The following is a 20168-nucleotide window of genomic DNA, read 5'->3' on the forward strand; positions in this document are numbered from 1 at the left end:
CACGCTAGCGAAGAAACGAAAAAAACCAACGAAGAACGAGAAGGATGAAATATCGCGAGCGCGTCGACCGTGACGGGCCGACGAATCGAAGGCATACAACTCTCTCTCGATGATTCGAGCGTTTAGAGTCGGCTAATACTTTACTCGAGAGATTCGTAAACACACACATAGGCGACGGGGGTGTCGAGGGGGTGGCGGCGGCGGAGGCGTGTTCACGAACCGACGGCGGCGGCGCGTTACAACGTTAGATCCCGAGCAGCCACCTGTACGCCCGGGTCTTTATCGAGCCACCAATTGTTTGCGGAATGAAAATATTGTCCCTGTAAACAAGTGGCTACATTGTGCCAAGCGATCGCGGCCTAGCTCATAGCTCTCTCTCTCTCTCTCTTTCTCTCTCTCTCTCTCACGCGGCCGCGCGCGCGCGTATTCTTCGTTTACAACAAATCACTGCTCCCCTCCCCCGTATCCAGCCCTTTACTCCTCGCGATGCACAATCGAGCCGAGCCCGCGTGTTTGTTTCGATTAGTACCAGTGATCCTTAATCTACGATTAAACAACGATTTGCTATTTGACCTAGATTACGGCATATCGAGGCCGCGATCGATCCTACGCGAGCCCGCGCCCGGTCCTCACCGACTTTTATTGTTCTTCTTCTTTATTTATCTGTTTGTTTTGGGCAAACGAAATTTCGCGCGTGATACTGCAACGGATCGGGACGGATAAAGTCGAGCGTACTCTTTTTTCAGTGGAGCGACCCATGCGGATCTGCATTGGAAAAATTTTGTTTGTGTATAGCGCAGGATGAACGGTGTATTGGATTAACCCTTAACGGTCGACAATGTTCTATTAATTCTTTGCGGATGAGATTGCCTTGAACTTCTAACGTTTCTTTTCGTGAAGAACTCGATTGTGCATCGAAGTCTGAAATATTAAACGAAACGAAGATGTCAGTCTCTGGTTAGTTGAATAAATAAATTACTCGATTCCAGTTTTCGATTTTAGATTGTTTAGAAGCAAAGGATTTATAGTAAAATAATTTACGAAGGGATAGGGAATTGAATTTCTTTTTAATCGATTTGATAATACATTAATAATAATAAGCTTTCGTATAAATTTAGGAATTATACTCTTTTCACACCTTTTTGTCAATTTGCCGTTTGTAAACGAATGTGGGAAGATTTTGATATTGAAGTTTTAGCGGACGTGAACGTTTTAATTGCTAGGATAAGGGTGGGAGGAAATGAGCGGATGCTTCTGCATTTTGGAAAGTCTTCCTGTTCGTCCGTTGAACTTCGGAGAAATTTCACAGGAAAATTTGTCCCCTATCGCTGAGACGCACTTGAAAGTCCGTTTGAAAGACATGAGGGTCGAGAGGGCTCGGTTGGATAAAAGAGTTCTGTCATTTTTATAAGGAGCCGAGCCGAGCTGAGGCGAGCGGCACGAGATCGGATGGGTGTGGACGCTGTACCGGCCAGCCCGAAGGATGGCTACCTGATCTACCTGGGTGGTCCACTCCTGTGTTTCCTATTATTAACGCCGTTGATAAGTTCTCGGCACACGAACCGGCCGCTACGCAATGGAAAGATGATCCTGGTTTTCGTTGCGAAACGTTTAGGATTGTTCGAGTTAGCTGTGGAAAGTACAAAATACAGTAAAATCCCCTGTAATACGATTAAAATATTCCGTGCTACAGGATTTCTCGTTTATTTCGCGTGAAATTCCCTTTTAGTATACTGGTCCAACTTCTATTTACTTTGTCCCTCACATATATCAGTTTCTTATAGAAATTCTCACTTTCAAGGATATTTTTCGACGATTTTTTAATCTGTTACCTGTGGAATTTAGTTCCAAAACTCTGTCGTTTTTGCAATAAAATGGAAAAATAAAGTGTGTACTTGTCAGACGCAGGACGAATGCAGCTAGAGTATATTTTTATGAAAAACCGAAGCAAAAGAAAGAATAATTACATGTTTATCTGAGGAAATAAATAATTCATCGTTGAAAGAATTAGTATCGTTTCAAGCTTTAAGATGTACAGATACCAAATAGAATTTAACAAATATAAATATCACTAAACTCTTCCAAGTCCGAATTGAATATTATTTTTCTATTGTTAATTGTAATGCTTCTAAATAAACATAGCCATAGTATATAATATGCAGAATTTTCCTCTTTCTCTTCCGAATTACAAACAATAAAATATCTCTGTTGAGCGCAATTGGGAAAATCATAAGGCAAAGAGTTAACTGGTTCACCGCGTTACAGAGGTCCCTACTGTATAAACCAATACACTTTATGAGCTTCTTCAAGACATCGTAAAATGAAAACAAAGGAGACTTTTTCGAGAAAATATCGACTCGTCTCGATGTCACTGATTTCCAGCCTCGACATCACGGCAAAGAACGTCTCCCGAAATCCGCGTTAAGTGGACCGCCCTAGAAAAATATCTGGCCTGGGCAACCTAAATACCTGTCACGCGATTACCGTCGTCGGGAGCTTGCTTGGTGCCAAGGGGTTTGTTGTTTCAAGGCTTTACGAACAACAAACCGCGCCCTCCGTCGAGAAGTCAATGTTTCGTGAGTGGCCGCCTCCAGAAAATCAGGTGCATCCGCGGTCGGGTCACGTCCGAAAAACACCGGCCCACCTTCGGCTGGGTACGCGACCGGACTCACGAAAAACTCACGCGACCCCGCCGCCCCCGTGACGCGGCATAAATTTCCCAAAAATTCCACGGGGACGCGAAACCAACCGACTCGTTCGTCTCCGCGACGGCCTCCGTGGAGAGGTGTGGCTTATGTTTGAGACGCTTGCATGTGATGCACGGATAATTTCTGACGGATTCAACCCTTTGCAGAGGGGTTAAAGTGTTGGAAAGGTTCTCCATGGACAGCTTAATTGTTACGTTTATCTTTTATTTTGGTTGTTATATATTAACCCTATGCGATCAGTGCCACCGTAGTGGCGACATTTAACGTTTGTTTTCGAAATCGGTATCGCCAATATGGCGGCATGTTCTTTTTTCTGAGTACAGAATTCTTCTATTCTTTACAAAATAAATTCAACAAAACACATTAACTTCAACAAATTTTTAATATCCATATATTTCTTATAAACCACCTATAGAAACATAATTTTGAAAATATATATATAATGCATATTTGCTTTGACTAGTTGGTACTGTCACCAGAAAAATGTGCCGATCATAAACGGTTAAATTGTGGAATTAGGGAAGATAACTGCGGTATGTTGCTTCAATAATTAAATTAGTTACTCGCAAATTTCGAGTTTAGGTGGTAGTCGTTGAATTTGATTTTGGTGGATGCTCTTTGTCGTAGCAGAACGGTTTTTATAGTTTCCTTCGGGGATTTGGTAATTGTAGATTAAATTTTTCGGGTGTAAAGGGATAGTTTATTATGCTTCAGAACCATTAGTGGAATTTTTGTTGAAAGAATTTTGGATAGAGTAGTGTCTTTAGAAACGCTTGCGACAAATTTCAGTGTGCGAAGGGTTACAAGCATATTGTTCATCTTCGTTTTGTCAACCCCTTGTTTGGCTGTATTTTAAAATCTTAGAACTTGTGAAAGTTTGAAATTTTGAGAACTATAAATTCAAAAATTGGCAAACTTGAAACCTTGAAATCTTGGAAACTTGAAAACTTCAACGCTTGAATACTTAAACATTTGAAAAGTTGAAAACTTCCACACTTGAAAACTTCAACGCTTGAACACTTGAACACTTAAACATTTGAAAACTTGAAAACTTGAAAACATTAATGCTTGAAAACTTCAGCATTTGAATATTCAAAAATTTAAAGGGTGAAATAATTGGAATACTTGTTTCAATTCGATTATATGTACTATTCTCCTACGACTTTTAAATATCCATTGAGAATGTCCCTGAAAATTCTCCGAACGCTCGGTTCCACATTCCTGTAAAAATAAATCGACCTAGAAAAATAAAGGATATAAGTACCTGGATAAGGGAAAGCGCCCCCTAAGAAAAGATCTTATTTGTCGCAGCACGTCGCGTCAGATTGTTAAATCCATGTCTCGGTACGCGGAACAGCCACCAACGACGCCCAAGAACCGATGTCAGCGTCAAACGGTGCCTGGTTTCCGCGCAAATCTCACCGTTTGACTTCGTAAATCGCTGTCACAACATTTGCGCGAGACAAGAGCGTGAACCGCATTAAGTACCTGGCATAATCGGGGCAAAACCAATTTTCCTAACCCGGGGAAATCCCGTGCAGCGTGAACTTTCGACGATTTCGAAGTGGACTACGCTCCTGCTGATCTTTCCTTTCCGGAATCGAAGCTTAGATAACCCTCGAAAGCCGCATATGATAAAACAATGACAATGTCGAGGATTTCGGAAAATCTTGAAAGTCGATGGAATTAAAGCATTTGTCGAAATGAACGTTCTTGGATATGACAAAGGGTAAATTCATAGCTGTACAATAGAAAACCAGAGATAAGTGAATTAAAGTTAAGTTATTAAATATTTAACAACTGTTGTAAGTTACTCAGGAAACTTGTTACTATACAAATAGTAATATAATAATAGTAATAAGAAAAACTGTTTCTGTTAAAATAGTAGAATTATTACTGTCTAAGTAACGCAGTACTAATAGCAACGAAAATGACTACCATCAAAATCAGTAAAATTTTCACTATTAAAACAATCACTATCGAAATCAGTGAAAATATTACTATTGAAATAATCATTAGATATAAAAATTAGTCAAATTATCAAAACGATAGCCACCAAAACAATAAAAATTACCATTTCAATTACCAGTCCACATCTATTGCAATTCCTACTCACCGACAACAAACTACCCCAACTTCACCCCATTTTAAGTACAAAATCTGTGGTTCGCTAATAACGAAGTATCGGTTTGGGTTAGGAAATAATCACGAGTTGATTGTAACGCCTCGAAGGCTGCGTAAAATTACGGAAAATGGAGGATCGCGAGGAAAAGGGACGCCTATAAGTGGATGCAGGGCGAGGCCGAAAATTGAGTCACTTAAAAAACGATACGGCCGCGTGTGCTTTATCGTTGTCGGACGCGGCGCAGACCGGGGTCCTCGAAGGAGTCACGTGCTGTGCGTGCCTGGTCGGCCTTTTCCCAGATTTGCCGCGCCCAGGACCGGTCGACCGTCGGCCTATCTCGAGCCCGGCGAAAACCACCCTCTCGGATCCGAGCCGAAGTAAAAATAATAGACTCGTCTCTCGCACGTTCCCGAAGATCAACGGATCCGTGATCCATGATACAGGGGAAAAAGAAGAGCTGGCTTGGCGATTTATCTCTTGCAACCTCTCTGCTTAGTCTTTTGCCTGAGTGAACCGTAGAAAAAAGATTCTACGATTTCATTATAACACTAAACTACTTCTACCGTAACCAGTCAAATAATTGGTTACGAAATAAAGGTAAACAAGTTGGACGATGAATGTTTCTTACTGGAAACTTAAACAGAAAAGACGAACGTTGAATAACTGATTAACTGTTTACTATTGACTGGTTAACTAGAGGTTACTTTTAAGTGTATGATGTAAGACATGTTTCAAAGATGCTGTTCATTGTTTCTATGTTCTAAATTAATGTTCCAAATGGTTGATGCATACCTTCATCGACATAGAAACGTTTAGTAGTGGGTTAGCGAAGGTTCAGTCAAAATCTGTATAAAAGCCTAAATGAGAGTACAAAATAGTAAACAGGGAACAGTAAAATAATTTAGTTATTGCTCTACCATATAATGACTGGTATGACAATAATATAGTTATAATATAGTTATAATATAGTGGTTGTAAGAAGTATAGAATAACAATAACCGTAATAAGGTAACGCCAAAATAATTGTCAAAATCATTGATCACCAACGCTGATGCTTCAATTATTGAGTTTTAAAGTTTTAAAATAGCGTTCTGCTTTTCACTATTTTCTCAAGTAAAAAACACCTTTGTTCAATATCAAATCAATTACATCGGTACTCGAAACGATCGAGGGAAAGCAGGAGACAACAAGTCGAACGTGGTGTCCGGTTTGTCTCGAAGAAAGCGATGACAAACGCGGACAAGAAAAAGTGACTAATGTATTCATTGAACAAGATAATGCTGTTTGTTTGAGGGATCCTCTGCGTATCGGTCCTGTCTGATAGATGACTAATCAATCATCTGGTAAATAAGGCTGTAAAGAAATCACAAGCGGCAGGTTATGCGCGCTACCGGCCGAAACTCTGGCCCTTTGAGTCACTTACGATTTACGACCAGCATTGTCCGGTAATCGTCGAAGACATTGAGTGTTGGATAACGAGCTGTCCTTTGACGTTTGTTTCGCTGTGCGACGACGATGATTCACAGGTCGAATTTTCGGCAAACACGTGGCCACTTACGTATGGTTCAAAGTGAAACATTCGAAGTTTCGGAGTTGTTTACTAGGAGGTAAATAATCGTTATCGAATCGCTTGGAGTGCTCACTGGAGGCAATGTGTCTCGTATCGGAGCGATATCGGATTGAACGTTGCACTTCCGGCTGCCATTTTGGGTGAAAATTGGTATCTTCAGTTATGTACCGACTTTCTCTTGTGCATCGTAATTTTATTTTGATGACAGTTTTCTAAAGTAGGACTGTGGAGGACACATCCTCTATAGGATAGTTCGACTGAACCCGATTTTGTTTGTGTCGTTCGTTTGTTCAAATGCAGGACTTTAAATGAACTTACATTCTCAAGTCCCCAAATTCTTAAGTTTTCAATTTCTCAAGTTTCCAAGTTCCCAAGTTTCTAATTTTCCCAAGTTCCCAAGTTTTCAGTGTCTCAAATCTCCAAGTTCCCAAGTTTTCAGTGTCTCAAATCTCCAATTTCCCAAGTTCTCAATGCTTTATATTCCCAATTTCTAAAATTTTCAATTTTCCAAGTTTCCAAGTTCCTACGTTCTCAAGCGCCCAAGTTCTCAAATTTCCAAGTTCTCAAGTTTCCAGGCTTCCAATTTCTCAAAGTTTCCAGTTCTCAATTTCCCGATATTTCTAAAGTTCCCAAGTTTCAAAGTTTATCATAGAAATTTGTAATAATTAAAGGAAATGCACTTAACTAGTTTGTCCAACGAATGGCTCATTTATCGAGCGGTAAGTGAGGGAAAGAAATGGCCGAGTGTGATACGCGCGCGCGTGCGCGAGTTCTCGGGACTCGTCGTTTACCGGTTAAAAAGTTTGTGCAAACGATTCGAAAGGATCATGGTCGCGGAATTATTCGAAGCCTGCCAGATGTCGCGGGGCGATTGTACTTTATTGATCCTGCAAGCAAGTCGATTATTACTTGCAAATATTTGCCGATTTGCCGCGATGACAAACAGACACGATGCGAGCCCAGCCGAGCCGTGGCGGAGACCGATCGACGAGCTTTACTTACGCCTTCAGCTGTTTGTTTCGGAAGCTGTTTATTTCGTCGCCTTGTTCGGTGTCGCTCGATCCCCGCGATTTATTGTATAAGTCGAGTTTTTCTTTGTTGTTTGTATGTAGAGCAAAGAATCGTTCCTCTTCGTGAAATACTGGCAATTCGAAAGTAAAGGCGTGAACGAGAAGAATCATTCTAACGACACTGACCGAATATTTCTTAAGAATAATTATTAGCATGATTAACCCTTATCGCTTCAAGAATATTATAGCAAGTTTGTCAACTAATTCGGAACAGATTTCATTAGTTTACAACATGAAGACAAAAACAAGACGTAATTTTTATAAAGTATTTGTTTATTAGTAAGACTACTTACAAATGTTGGATAAGCATAGAATAATAAAGAACATGTTTATTCATATTTTACTGTAGTAACTGTATTCGTTATACTTGTATCTGATAATAGGACTGTTGCTTCACGTGACAAGGGTTAATATTAATTTGATAAATATTAAATTGAACGATACATAGTAGATTATATATGTCAATATGTTTAACTAGTAAATTTTGTATTTCGTTGTGAAATGCTAATTATTTGTAGGTGGAACAACGAGAAGATTATCGCGGGAATAAACGCTGAAGACTTTCTAGACTTTCCACCCTCCGATAGGACTATCTCCGTGCGTGTAAAAGCGGCATGCGAGGAATCGATTGTACAAACAAGTCCGTCGTGTGCACCTTCATCCCTGCTATGCCGATCTTTCGTTACATTTCGTCGAGCTCGCGGTCGGCAGAACTTTTAAACAGGCCAATGGGCCAGTCGTGAAACCGTTCGACGGCCTTCGTTTCATTTGAGCAGTACTCAACAAAAATCAACGCTCAATTAATCTCACCTGACTTACTTATGTTACAAAATTAATTGTTTTGCGAGTTTTTGAATCTCTAAGTTTCTATATCACAGAATTGCGAAGTTCCCAAATTTCGAAATTTTGAAATTCCTGAACTTGAATATTTCTAAGATCCCAATTTTCCAAGTTTCTAAATTTCTAAATGTTCAAGTTTCCAAGTTTTCGTCTTTCCGACTTTCCGACTTTCCAAATTTTCAAATTTTCAAATTTCCAAGTTTTCAAGTTTCCCAAATTCCCAAGTTCTGCGGTTTCAAAATTATTATGTTACCAAATTTCGAAAGTTCCAAGTCGTCAAATTCCCAGCTTTCTTTAACCACATCGAACCAAGTAATTACACATTGATACACCGATTTAATATGCGTCAATCGCCAAGATTACCACTCCGATACTAAGACACCTTATCAAACCCAAAGCAACTCAAAGAAACCACCAAAGAACCACCATACCCGATGTATTCTCCTTTTTCCCTCCTCGTGTTCGCGTTTCTCTTTCAAAACTGCGTCGGCGGCGATCGATGAACACGTTAAAAAAGATGGCAGGTGGTAGGTGAGTGGCGTCCCGATCAAACGCCTCGAATTGGCAGCGATTTCTCGACTGCCGTTGCTTCTCCCGCGCCCCTTCGGCCAGTCAATTTTAATAACGCCCACGGCTCGTGACGGGTACGCGCACGATGACTCGGACGATTTTCAGACGGGTTTCAATTATCCGAACTCCCACGGGCTGCGCGCTCGCTCTCCCCCGCAAATTATCGATCCCCTGGACACCGCGTTAACCCGCCGGAAGTGGGTGGAACACGAGGAATTACGTTGGAGAAGGACGATCCGCAACGATCATCGCCGCGACTCGTGGAATTAATCCTTTGCACTCCGAATTCTTTTTATTTAGGTTGTTTATTTATGACTAGCTCGTATTCGCGGCTTCGCTCGCCTGGCAATTAGTACATTATCAATAACGTGCATTTGAAATAGACATTTTCCAAATAGAACTGATGTAAATATTTGACATCTCGTGTTTTACCCTTATAGTTCAATTTTAGAACCCGTAAAACACGTGTTGAATTGTTTGTTTCACGGAATATTTATCGTACCAAGTTTTTTTTATTAATAACGAGCATTTGAAATAGGTATTTTGCAAGTAGAACTGATGTAGATATTCGACATCAATTATTATTTATACCAAGTGTTAAGGTCAATCAAATAATTCTTTTTTATATAAACTTTGACAGTCCTCTTCACTCCCTTAAGGATTGAACTTCGAAAAATTCCTGTTAAAAGTCTGTACGTTATGAAAAGAACCTACTATCCTTCCATGTTTTTAGTTTCAATTGTTTCGACATTTGCTCTTATATGTACAGATTCGTTTGTTTATTTATAATTGACCCCTTGCCCTGTGATTTAGAGATCAACGATTCATAATAAAACGATTCCTCTGACATTTCTGTTTGAAATTTTTATCACTACTTGCTAGGACACTATGCGACAAAGGGTTAGCGGGCATTAACTCTTTCTCCTATAATATCGAGTTATACTCGCGATGAAAGTTTCCAACTGTATTCGACAAAGTTAAGTGTTATTTATTTATTTTTCATACGAATCAAATATTATTTGTCTATTATCAATATTTAACCTTCAGACTAAACGTAAACATAAAATAAGCATCAAATTCTTTTCTTTTTCTATTAAATGATTAAGAATAAAGTAGTTTCATTAAGTCCAGTTGCGAAAGAAATCATAGGACTAGGGAGTAAACGTTTGTTACAGAAATGAGGAAGAACAGAACAGAAATATGCATCACCGGCTAGCCAGTGTGAATGTTTGAAACGCACCTGCATGCGAGTTACTAGAAGATCGATCAAATTGTCGCAACGTTTGCGCCACGCTGTATCCTCTTCCCAAAATAATTATGGAAGGATTGAATGCCTAAAGAGCGACGGAAACCCGCAAAATCCGGATAATCATCACAACCCCGAAGCTTGAATCAACGGAGCGTGATAAATCCCCAGTAATACTCGATCAAAGTATTCGAAAGAGCGTAATAAAACTGTCAGCCTCGAGTACTTACACAAGTTCCCTAAATAACGTAGGGAATCCCTGGACCTTTTTATTGCGATAGTGCTCCTTGATCTTCCGTCCGTTCAACCGTGCGGTCGGTGTATTATTAATCATTGCCTCATTCGACACGTCTAACCGTTACGAAGTATTTGCAGCTCGCAAACACCTAATTTTCCTATTATTTCCGCGAGTTCGCAATGTCATTTCAAAGTGTAAATATGCATTGGTTACACGAGGAGTTCCTGTTATTACTTTGAGTCAAAAAATGAATTCAAACTGTAAAAATACGTAAGATAAGTCGGAGGGCAATGAGTGACTTCTTTTGAAGAACCGACTACATCATAAATATTATTAGTACCTAATAAAACAAAATATATTTATGAAAATAAATGATTTATACAGACACCAGTTAAATAAGCAAGAATAAGCTATGTTCACGATTCAGTATACTACTAAAAGGAATTGATAACATGGACGTTCGACAATCCAAATGAGATCGGGCCATCTCACCCGAAACTACCCTATTTTTTAGGTCTTATTACAATATTTCAAACCTTCTTCACAAACCGGTCAAATAGCCGGTTTTAAAATTTAGTTTAAAGTTCTGCGTTACCTTTCGTTCATGTAACCTTACATCGAATACTATATTGCCTGATTAATCAGTCCTATACTTCCCAATTATCCAGTTTTACAATTTCTGTCTTTCCTTTCTTTCCCGTCTCTGCTAAGAAAAAATGCTCATCGAACGTGTTTACTTTGGTTTTTTAGCCAGTTATTTTACTGGTTACGGTAGAAATAGGTATGCATAGAGTGCGGTTAGTGTTGAATGCTTCCGAAGAGATATATACGTGCCACAAAGGGTTAACATCGTTCCGTCGTCTTCGAGAAGAAACCACTAATACCTTAATACCTACTGGAACACGTGACGCAGTTGGTCACCTTATTGGCAGAGATAATCGCAGTATTACAAGGAATCGAAACGTAGGGATACGTTCCACGGCACGCAATAAAAACACAGCGTGCAAGTAGGTATGTACCTGCGTCAGGTAGAAGGGGCTCTGTTAAATACGCTTTTTTTTTCCTTCCCTCTCTTTCGCTTGTCTTTTTTGTCTTCTTTTTTCGGTATTTTCGCGGTGGCGGTGCGTCCAGTGTAGGCACGAAGAAGGGATGGGCACGGCGACGTGCGAACAGAAACCGAAAATCCGGTCGTAAAACGATAATCGATTTACAATGGCGGCGCTTTGCGCCCAGAACCCAAAGAAGAATTTTTCCCTGAGCCTGCAAATGATCTGAGGAAAGCTCGAATTTTTTCCCGGCTTTCGTACGGCATCCGACAATAAAAGCGATCTCTGCGCTGTGACGCATACGGCGACCACAATAAAAACCCTTGGGCCGCTTTTACGGCTGCCGGCTGCTGGCGAATTGTCATTGTTCTTCCGTTCCTCGTGGCGAGCGGACGTCATCTTGATGACTGGCTTTGCTACGGTGAATTCGTTTTTTGGTAAGGATGGGAAGAGTTGATAGATTTCGTATAATTGAGAGGGTTGGATTTGAATCGGGCGACTGTGGAATTTAGTTTGAAAGAATTTTTGTTGAGGTATCTGATAAAATCAGCCAATGGCGAGCATACACGTCGAACAGAACAAGTACAGCTGATATATGTTACAATAAAAGGCTAAAGAATGACAAATAATTACGTGCTCCTTTAAAAAAGTACGTAATAAATTAGTATGGTGTGTATATTCGTCGAACACAGTTTACTGGTTAACTAGTCTGCGAATATGAATTTTTTTAAGTGTACGATATCTTTCGTAAAGAAACATTCGTTCTTATCTAAATAATTGAATTTTCAAATGAACTGTCTTTCTCCTTTGCAAATGTTTCCTTCGAAACATCGTCGATTAAAACACTGTTGAAAAGGGATATGAATTAGAAGTATAGATAATGATTGATAAAATCATACAATAATAGTTATTTCATATTTTCATAAAGAATATCTGATAAAAGATTTCGTTCACTGAAATAACCAAATTCTTCCGAATCGAAGAGTATCTTTGACGATGTAAACATACACATATTAAGATTCGCTCCCTTTTCGCTATCATCCGAGCAAGACACTATCACTCCGATGTTTTGCTATCATCGACTCCGTTATCCGTACATCGAGCCTTTTACTGTTTCAGGCGATCTTCGTGGGAGGCTGCGCAGCGGAGACAAACATCCATACACAAGAATAACATCTTTCGCGTTCCGCTAATCACAACACTTGGAGCGGCCTGTACTGAGCGCGTCGCGTCGGCAGGCGACAGTAGAAAAACATTGCTCCCCGCTCGTTGAAATCTCCGGGAAAGGCGAGCGAACTTCGCCGGGTTAATGAAGTGGCTCGTCCCTAACCAAAAATCGCGTTTCCCTGCTTTTCCTTATCTTTTCACAGACTTTGGTAGGTATAACGTATTGACTCTACCATTACCATCCCCTTTATTTTTATTATTTCTATTATTTTTAATAAAATAATAAAATATAAAATAAAAACAACATAGATTTAATACATGTTTCTATTATTTTTCACTTTCTGTCCAGGAAAATAAAAGAGCTGTAAGAAACAACGAAAAAAGCAATAGAAATTATTAACAAATTATAGTACAATATTAGAATTCACTTTATTTTCCTACGTTTGTTTTTCTATCGTGTGAAAGATCGTATAATTCGAGGAACAATCAATTTGTTTAAAAATTGATTTTATCTATTTTTGGAACCTCGATGAATATTCTTTCTTGGATTTTACAATGAAGCCTATTGCGAATGATCAACAAAGTCATATATTTTTAAACTGCACGACGATTTTCAGTCTATTAGTTTCAGAATGAAATTTATAAATACATATCGAATAGGAAATTATGAGTAAATACGAACATGAGAATTTCTTAGGATGAGGAAAGGGGACTAAGTGATCGGTTAAACACGCAACCGTGTATTTTATTGAAGTTCCAAGAATATACAACTGCTTATTAGTGAAAACAAACCATTTGAAGTGTGTCGCCGGCATCGTTACGCCATTGTTCGCCCGCGTTTATATAATACTCGATAATTCGCTGCGACACGCCATCGGCAAACGGCCACGCCGTCAATTGTAAAAGTGTGCATCCGACGAATCGCGTTCACACCAACCCCCTTAAGGCTACTGTCGTCTTAAACTTAGCTCTATCGTTAATATCTCAGAACAGATACACTGTAATTAACTGTTTGCAGTACAAAGGGCACTTTTACTGTGACATCGCTACCAAAAGTTTCTTGGTATCGCTTCCGATGTGATAGAAAATGTTTCGTTGAGACCTGAGGAGACACGCGCTTAATGGCACTTGGAAATTAACCGACAGTTAGACTGTCGATCTTCGACTAAAATGATCGTTCCGAATCCTATCAAATTTTGTTCCTTTATTTTTTATAAAAATATCAGACAACGAACATTCTTCTAAATCCTAAGGAGAATTAAACGAGAATATGCAAAAAGGAAATGAATTTATTCATTGAAATAATATAACAGTAATATATTAAAATATATATTTTAAATAATATAATGCATTAAAAAATATATTATATTATTAATATAATATATACGAAATATAATATATTATTGCCATATATTTATTATTGTTTACGGTTTAAGAGAACATTTTTAGTTACCCAATGGATTCTTGTTTTATTTTGTTCGCTTCCGTTATTATCCAATAAAAATTCGAACAAATCTGTATCGGTCGAAGATCGACAATCCACGTCGACGATACACACGAATCCAATGTGAACGATGCGTTTCGGTGCACGAATTGTAACTGCAGTCGCGTCGCATCATTTAAGTACAGCGTATTAAGTATACGTACCATCGAGTTACGTTTAATCTACGGGAGTTGATTTTTCGTGCAGAACAATCAGCTGGGTCGAAATTCAACCCTACGATTAACCCTTCGCCTCACGATTTCCCTCGTTATTAGCACACTTACGAATTCCAAAAATATTGATATCGCAATTAATGCAGTAGAAGCTACTTCAATATTGATAATTTCCTCAAGAAAAACAACCCAAAAAATGAATCCCATCTTTTTCATTTTCTTTAATCTTCAATTTTCATTCTTCCGACATTAAAAGAAATGAGCAATCAAACATCGTTTTTAACAAATTCAATCCACAAGGTTTTCAAATAAATCTTTCATATAGAGTAATTCCAGGTGAGATGGTCCTTTTACGTTGTCAAACCTTCATATTACAATACATTGCCAAATATTTATGTTGTCAATTGTTTTTATTTGTTCACCGAATCTTGCACAGAAATCTGTTCAACTATTCATGTTACACGTATTCACTTTCGTAAATACATTTTCTTTTTGCTAACCATTAACCCTTTGCGATCAAGAACTTTTCAAACTTCTAAAAACTCTTCCCACTCAAGACTGAATTACCCACCAAAATCCTAAATACTAGAAAAGTAGGAAACCAGAAGTCAATCTCTCGTTGCTCGATCAATTAAATTATTCACTTGTAAACTCGGTTTTCAAACATGAATCCTCGGAGTTACCATTTCAGTGACATTCGACCGCAGAGGGTTAAAACGACATTCACGCGACAGTTCTTCCAAAAAAAACTGGCCCATCTCTCCCTGACTTACCCTGCGAGGCAAAGGGTTCATCCGGTCGATAATTACAAGCTTTTGGCAATACATACAATATCCTCGTTACTCGCTTATCGAAGCGCGAATCGATAAATTCGGGTTAACAACGGAGGCACCGCGTCGAGCGTCCGCCGACGATGATCCCCACGCAGGTTTTACATTACGTAGATACGCGACCCGCGTGTTTGTTCATCAGCGAAGCATTCGTGCTGCATAAAATAACAAAATAAATCATGAAAATAATAATGTGCTCGGCGGAAACGAATTACCGATCCGCGGCGATTCCGTCGGGAAACGGGACGCGAATCACACGGATGGCGATCCTGATCAGCAAATTGAGCGAAAAATCCCGCCGCCGTTCGGTTGACCGATGAAATTTGAATAAAAAGTCAATCATGAAGACTTGAATAAACAATCGGCGACGGCACGCAGGGAAATAACGCTGCCAGTTAATTTTTGCAAACTGAAATCAAATAACGGAAAATGCCTGATCAAAGAACGCGTTGTGCGTTAACGCATTAATGTTTCCGCGCCGCGCCGGTCGGCGTTTTTTACCGATCTTTCCGCAAATATTAATCGGTTAAACATTACCGGAGCGCGCGCGAATTAATTCCGATCACCTTACCGATCAACGCTCGACGCTGTCCCGGAATGGGTTAATTGATTATATATTTTCCGTCCGGGGAAACTACGCGTTTATTAATCCGTTCGTTGTGCAACGTTGATTCTACGTTAATTTCGCGTTGATTTTTCTCGTCGTTACACGGTCGACACGTCGACACGTTGACTGCCTTCGATCACCGAAATCACGCAGAAGGATTTTACTTAACCCCTTGCCCTGTGATCTCTTTCATAATTGTGCTTTATGAAAATATTTTAATCGTTTATTAGGAAGAATTTGGTATTTATTCTGTTCTAAATGTTTGCTTCAGACGTTAACGATTAATAATAAAAAAGAAATATTTAATTTATACTTAAGAAAAATAAACGACACTTTAAAATGACACGTTTAAAATCTTCATCATGAAACTGACACGATGTCATAGGGCGAGGGGTTAATCATATCCGCAACTGGGAAATTCAGATTTTTCGAGCAATCGCAGTTTCGAACTTTCTTGCGAATTAGAGATTTGATGAAATTTGATTTCTATATGTAAGACAATGATCCATATAGAATAGTTGAAATGTGTTTAAGCACTTTGCACTCGAAGGTGTTTCATTGTAGATGTTTGTCATTTCGTTATAATGTTGACTGTATTTTGTAACACGGAGAATAATGATACTTTAATTGTGGGATGTAACTATTTTAATTTAATTTTTCATGGGTTGATAGGCAGAACTTTACACTATCAAGTTTCTTAACCTTCATCCGCTCCTTAAAGAAAATCACAGCAAAAATTTGTGATTTGTTAATTGTATTCTGTCAAATGTAATGGCGATTCGAAGTTGTCACTCGAGTGCAAAGCGTTATATCCATACGAAAAATCGTGTCCCCTGAATTCGAGTGACTCGACAGTCAAAGTGTTAAGAAACTCTTAAGAAACTAATTCGTCGCGGTTTTCACGCTGACTTCGAGACACGAGACTCATTTTCCTCGGTAATAGAACAGATCTTTGATCAACAGATCTCATGTGAAATCCACTATGTAATCTCTCTGATTAAACGTCAATGGGAAACGCTTGAAACTTCGTCGAATATTTTCTAGCCCTTCAGTTCGATCAAATGTTCTCTTAGTTTTCTGATTTCTCGTTCCTTTAGAAACAAGTCTACTTGATGTACACGAAGTATATAATGGATTATTCATCGGTGTATCTACGAATGAATTGTTTCGAAAAAATTCGAGGCCTAACTCTTCGAGGTTCTAAGAATAAATTGTTTCGAAACAATCCGAGCCATAACTCTTCGAACTCCGAAAGATTCTACAACGAAGGAGATGAGACACGATCCTGGAATTATTTCGAGTGCTACGACGGAAACGAAATCGTGTCGGACTTCACGATTTAAGCTCGATTAAAGCTAATGAACCTTGCTGCTCTCGGTGTACAGGGTATAAAAAATAGAAAGAAAATTCGTTTGAAATATTCGTTTTTCCGGGCGATGCTTGGAAAGGAACATCATTCTTTCGTTACGAAAATACCGTTTTCGCGGGGTGTTTTCCTTTCATTATTCTAAGAAAAAGAAAAAAGATAATTGTCGCTGTACCTTGCAATGTTACAGTTACAGTCGGCAACGAAACTATTCGAACGTCACGCATGCTTAGAAGTAATAAATATCCCATAACTTGTCCCCGTATTGCTAAATATTTTTACAATTTTATTATATGTACCATGGACGCAAATTGTTCCAATAAATAGCAATATACGGTGTACAATTCTTTCAACGTGGTGACGCCAGCGTGTGTCATCGGTGGTCAACAGTTGAATGTCACATCAGATGGCGTGTACCATAAAATGTGTAGTTCATTAAATGCGTTTGATAAAACAAAAAAATTGCCATTTATGCGGTCTACCATGTGGATTGTCAATTTTATAAATTGTACGTTTCGTTGTTAACGACAGTTTATTATTTTAGAGTCCATTATTGAAGTCAGACGTGATGTAAAACAGTTTATTTAATATAAATGATGATCACCATAATTGATGACGAATTTAGTTATTGATAATTTTAGTAATTCCAAAAAATATAATAATTCCGCTGTCGGATGGGAGAGAACATAAATTACATCGCCGACGTGAACGTCTTAATGGCGATTGATTTCTTACCATGCTGTTCGAACACTTGCATTGTTGACTGCACATTATTCAATTGTTTCATCGACGGTAAAAAGTCTGCTTAATAAATTGTACGTCTACTAAGTGCCATTTTTGTCGTTTCTCTTAGAGCGATCGGTTCCCGACTCGCGAATGTACCGTGAAAATGTGAAGAAACCCGGAATCGATGTTTCTTTCGTTGATTGTAGGGATGCGAACGCTTTCGCCGATGAAAAGGAAGAATTTCAATCGCGGCAGAAGGATTGGCAGACGTGTTCCCTATGTACAGAGTGTGTCCGTGTTTAATCTACGTCGTTCATAAAAAAATATATTTTTCGCTATTAAAAAACTACGGTTACCCGAGAACCACGAAGAACCTATACGAAGTACGGTAACACAATTTCCGAGCGGACAGTGCGAGTGTAAAGAAGAAGTTGTACTCTATTGGAATCCTACGAGGTTGCGGCAGATGAGGGATTTATTGCGGAATCGTATCAAGAAACGCGACACGCTACGTGTGCAGTACTCTAGTAACAAAAACTATGTATCTAAAGATTATAATCTAGACTTATGAACACATCTAACGACAATATTGCAAGTTTCGATGTTCGTGAGCCGATTAACCCCTTGCCTTAAGATCTAGCATCGCAGTGGCACTTGCTCAATAATTTACAAAAATAACAAATTAATTTAGTTAACGGTCCTTTCGGTTTCACAGTTTAACTTGTTGAAACTGCTTATCGTTAATAAGTTACTAGAAATATAACAAATTCCATGTTCTTTTTGCGTTTAAATGTACCCTGAACCATACAAATTAATAACGAGAAAAAGTAACACATTGGCGCCGGCCCTGCAATAATGCGAATTTCTGGATATGACAAATATGCAATTAAAATGTACTATTTTACGAAAATGTATAATATTTTGAATATTTTTTTTAGTTACTCATTGATCAGATACAAGTGAATGAAGCCGGCGTTTGGGCTAAGTGGCCAATACGTTGCCGGCTATTTATACTCGAAGGAATCGAATAATGATTATAATTTGCATTACATTTGAAATCTTCACTACGAGCCTGATACGATATTATAAGACAAGGGGTTGCAAATAGGAAAAATGGAACGGTGATCGCGAAAAGACTCGTATGCCTCTCGAAAACCTTAGAAATCGATTAGGCTAAAAACCAAGAACGATGTGTGAATGTACTCGTTAGTAATACTTAACATTGTCGAGTTGTTGTAACAAGATTGTTAAACGTTATTAAAATAGTTTGATCTTCGAAAGATGGCTCCGACCACGGAACATCCTGGTATTGCCTAGCATTGTTATTCGTTTGAAGATGAACTGTAACGCGTTACCCTAAGCTGGTTTGTTATTTTAAAGCTCTTAATCCGAAACAAACCCCGACCTAAGACCTCGGACGAATTCGTCCGTTAAATCTGACGAACTGGTCAGGCACACGCACTGAAATTCAACGAGAGGAACCACGTTCTTGAAAACAAATCAGAACGAATTGAACAATCACGGGTGAGGTTACAAATAAATGTAATTAAAATTGATTGATTGTATTGCTCTGAAATAATCGCTGCACCCGTTAGTCTCGCGTGTTCGATTACGCTTTAGATGTAATATGTTTAATTGAAGTACACAAGATTTTTATAAATCAGACTTAATGTAATAATATTGAATATTCAATGAATATGTATATACAATAGTCAATGGATAAAATTTTCTTTGTATAAAGGATGTTCTTTATGTAAAAATGATTAAAGAACGATTCAACAAAGCGCAATTAAAAGTTCATTTCTGACAATTCAATTGAACCTAATCTTTCTTACAGGAGAAGAGTGTTAATTTGAGAAAAGATATACTGTATGAGTTAAAGGACGGGAACCTAATCCAGGAAGCTTAATGATTATTAGAATCGTTAATGGTAATTAATCACCGATCTAACGCCTTAAATACTACCTAACCCAAAAATCATTACAAAACCTGGATCAATCACTGATCCAGGGAATTTGATTCGTTTTCCATTTCTTGATAAAAAACATTCTCCTCGAACAATTAAGAACCATCATCTTGTACACAAGCTAATCTCCCTTTAACATTCTCGACCTTTTAAACCCTAACTCTAATGATCAGTCTAAAAAATGATAAATTTTTCTGCAATAATGCATTGATTTGCATTGATTTGAAAATAACAAATCCACGAAGTGAAAGTTATAAATGCGTAAAAGCTACAGTCGTCAAACAATTAAACAATTCCAATCCTTTCTCCGAAACCTCGAACATACAGAATCAACATCTAAGCCCCTAAAAATCAGTCTCCAGTCCAGAAAGAAACCTACAGAGTTAGAGACTGTACCTATAAAATCATGAATTGATGCGTATCCCTAAACATTCAGC

At 38.6% G+C, this 20168-nt stretch overlaps 1 long non-coding RNA gene across 2 annotated transcripts in view; it reads left to right on the top strand.

The window, feature by feature from the left end:
• Nucleotides 1-19420, top strand: part of LOC143174409 (uncharacterized) — a 28459-nt gene extending 9039 nt beyond the window's left edge. Inside the window, exons 2-3 of one of the 2 annotated variants that reach the window (XR_012998305.1) lie at nucleotides 12533-12789; nucleotides 17972-19420. This is a non-coding gene — a long non-coding RNA (uncharacterized LOC143174409). Of the gene's footprint in view, nucleotides 1-12532; nucleotides 12790-12929; nucleotides 13936-17971 lie in introns of those variants that run through there. The other variant, XR_012998306.1, reaches the window with a different exon arrangement.
• Nucleotides 19421-20168: the final 748 nt, after the last annotated feature.

The sequence above is a fragment of the Nomia melanderi genome, chromosome 3 (assembly GCF_051020985.1).
Source record: "Nomia melanderi isolate GNS246 chromosome 3, iyNomMela1, whole genome shotgun sequence".
In the NCBI taxonomy this organism is placed as follows: domain Eukaryota; kingdom Metazoa; phylum Arthropoda; class Insecta; order Hymenoptera; family Halictidae; genus Nomia; species Nomia melanderi.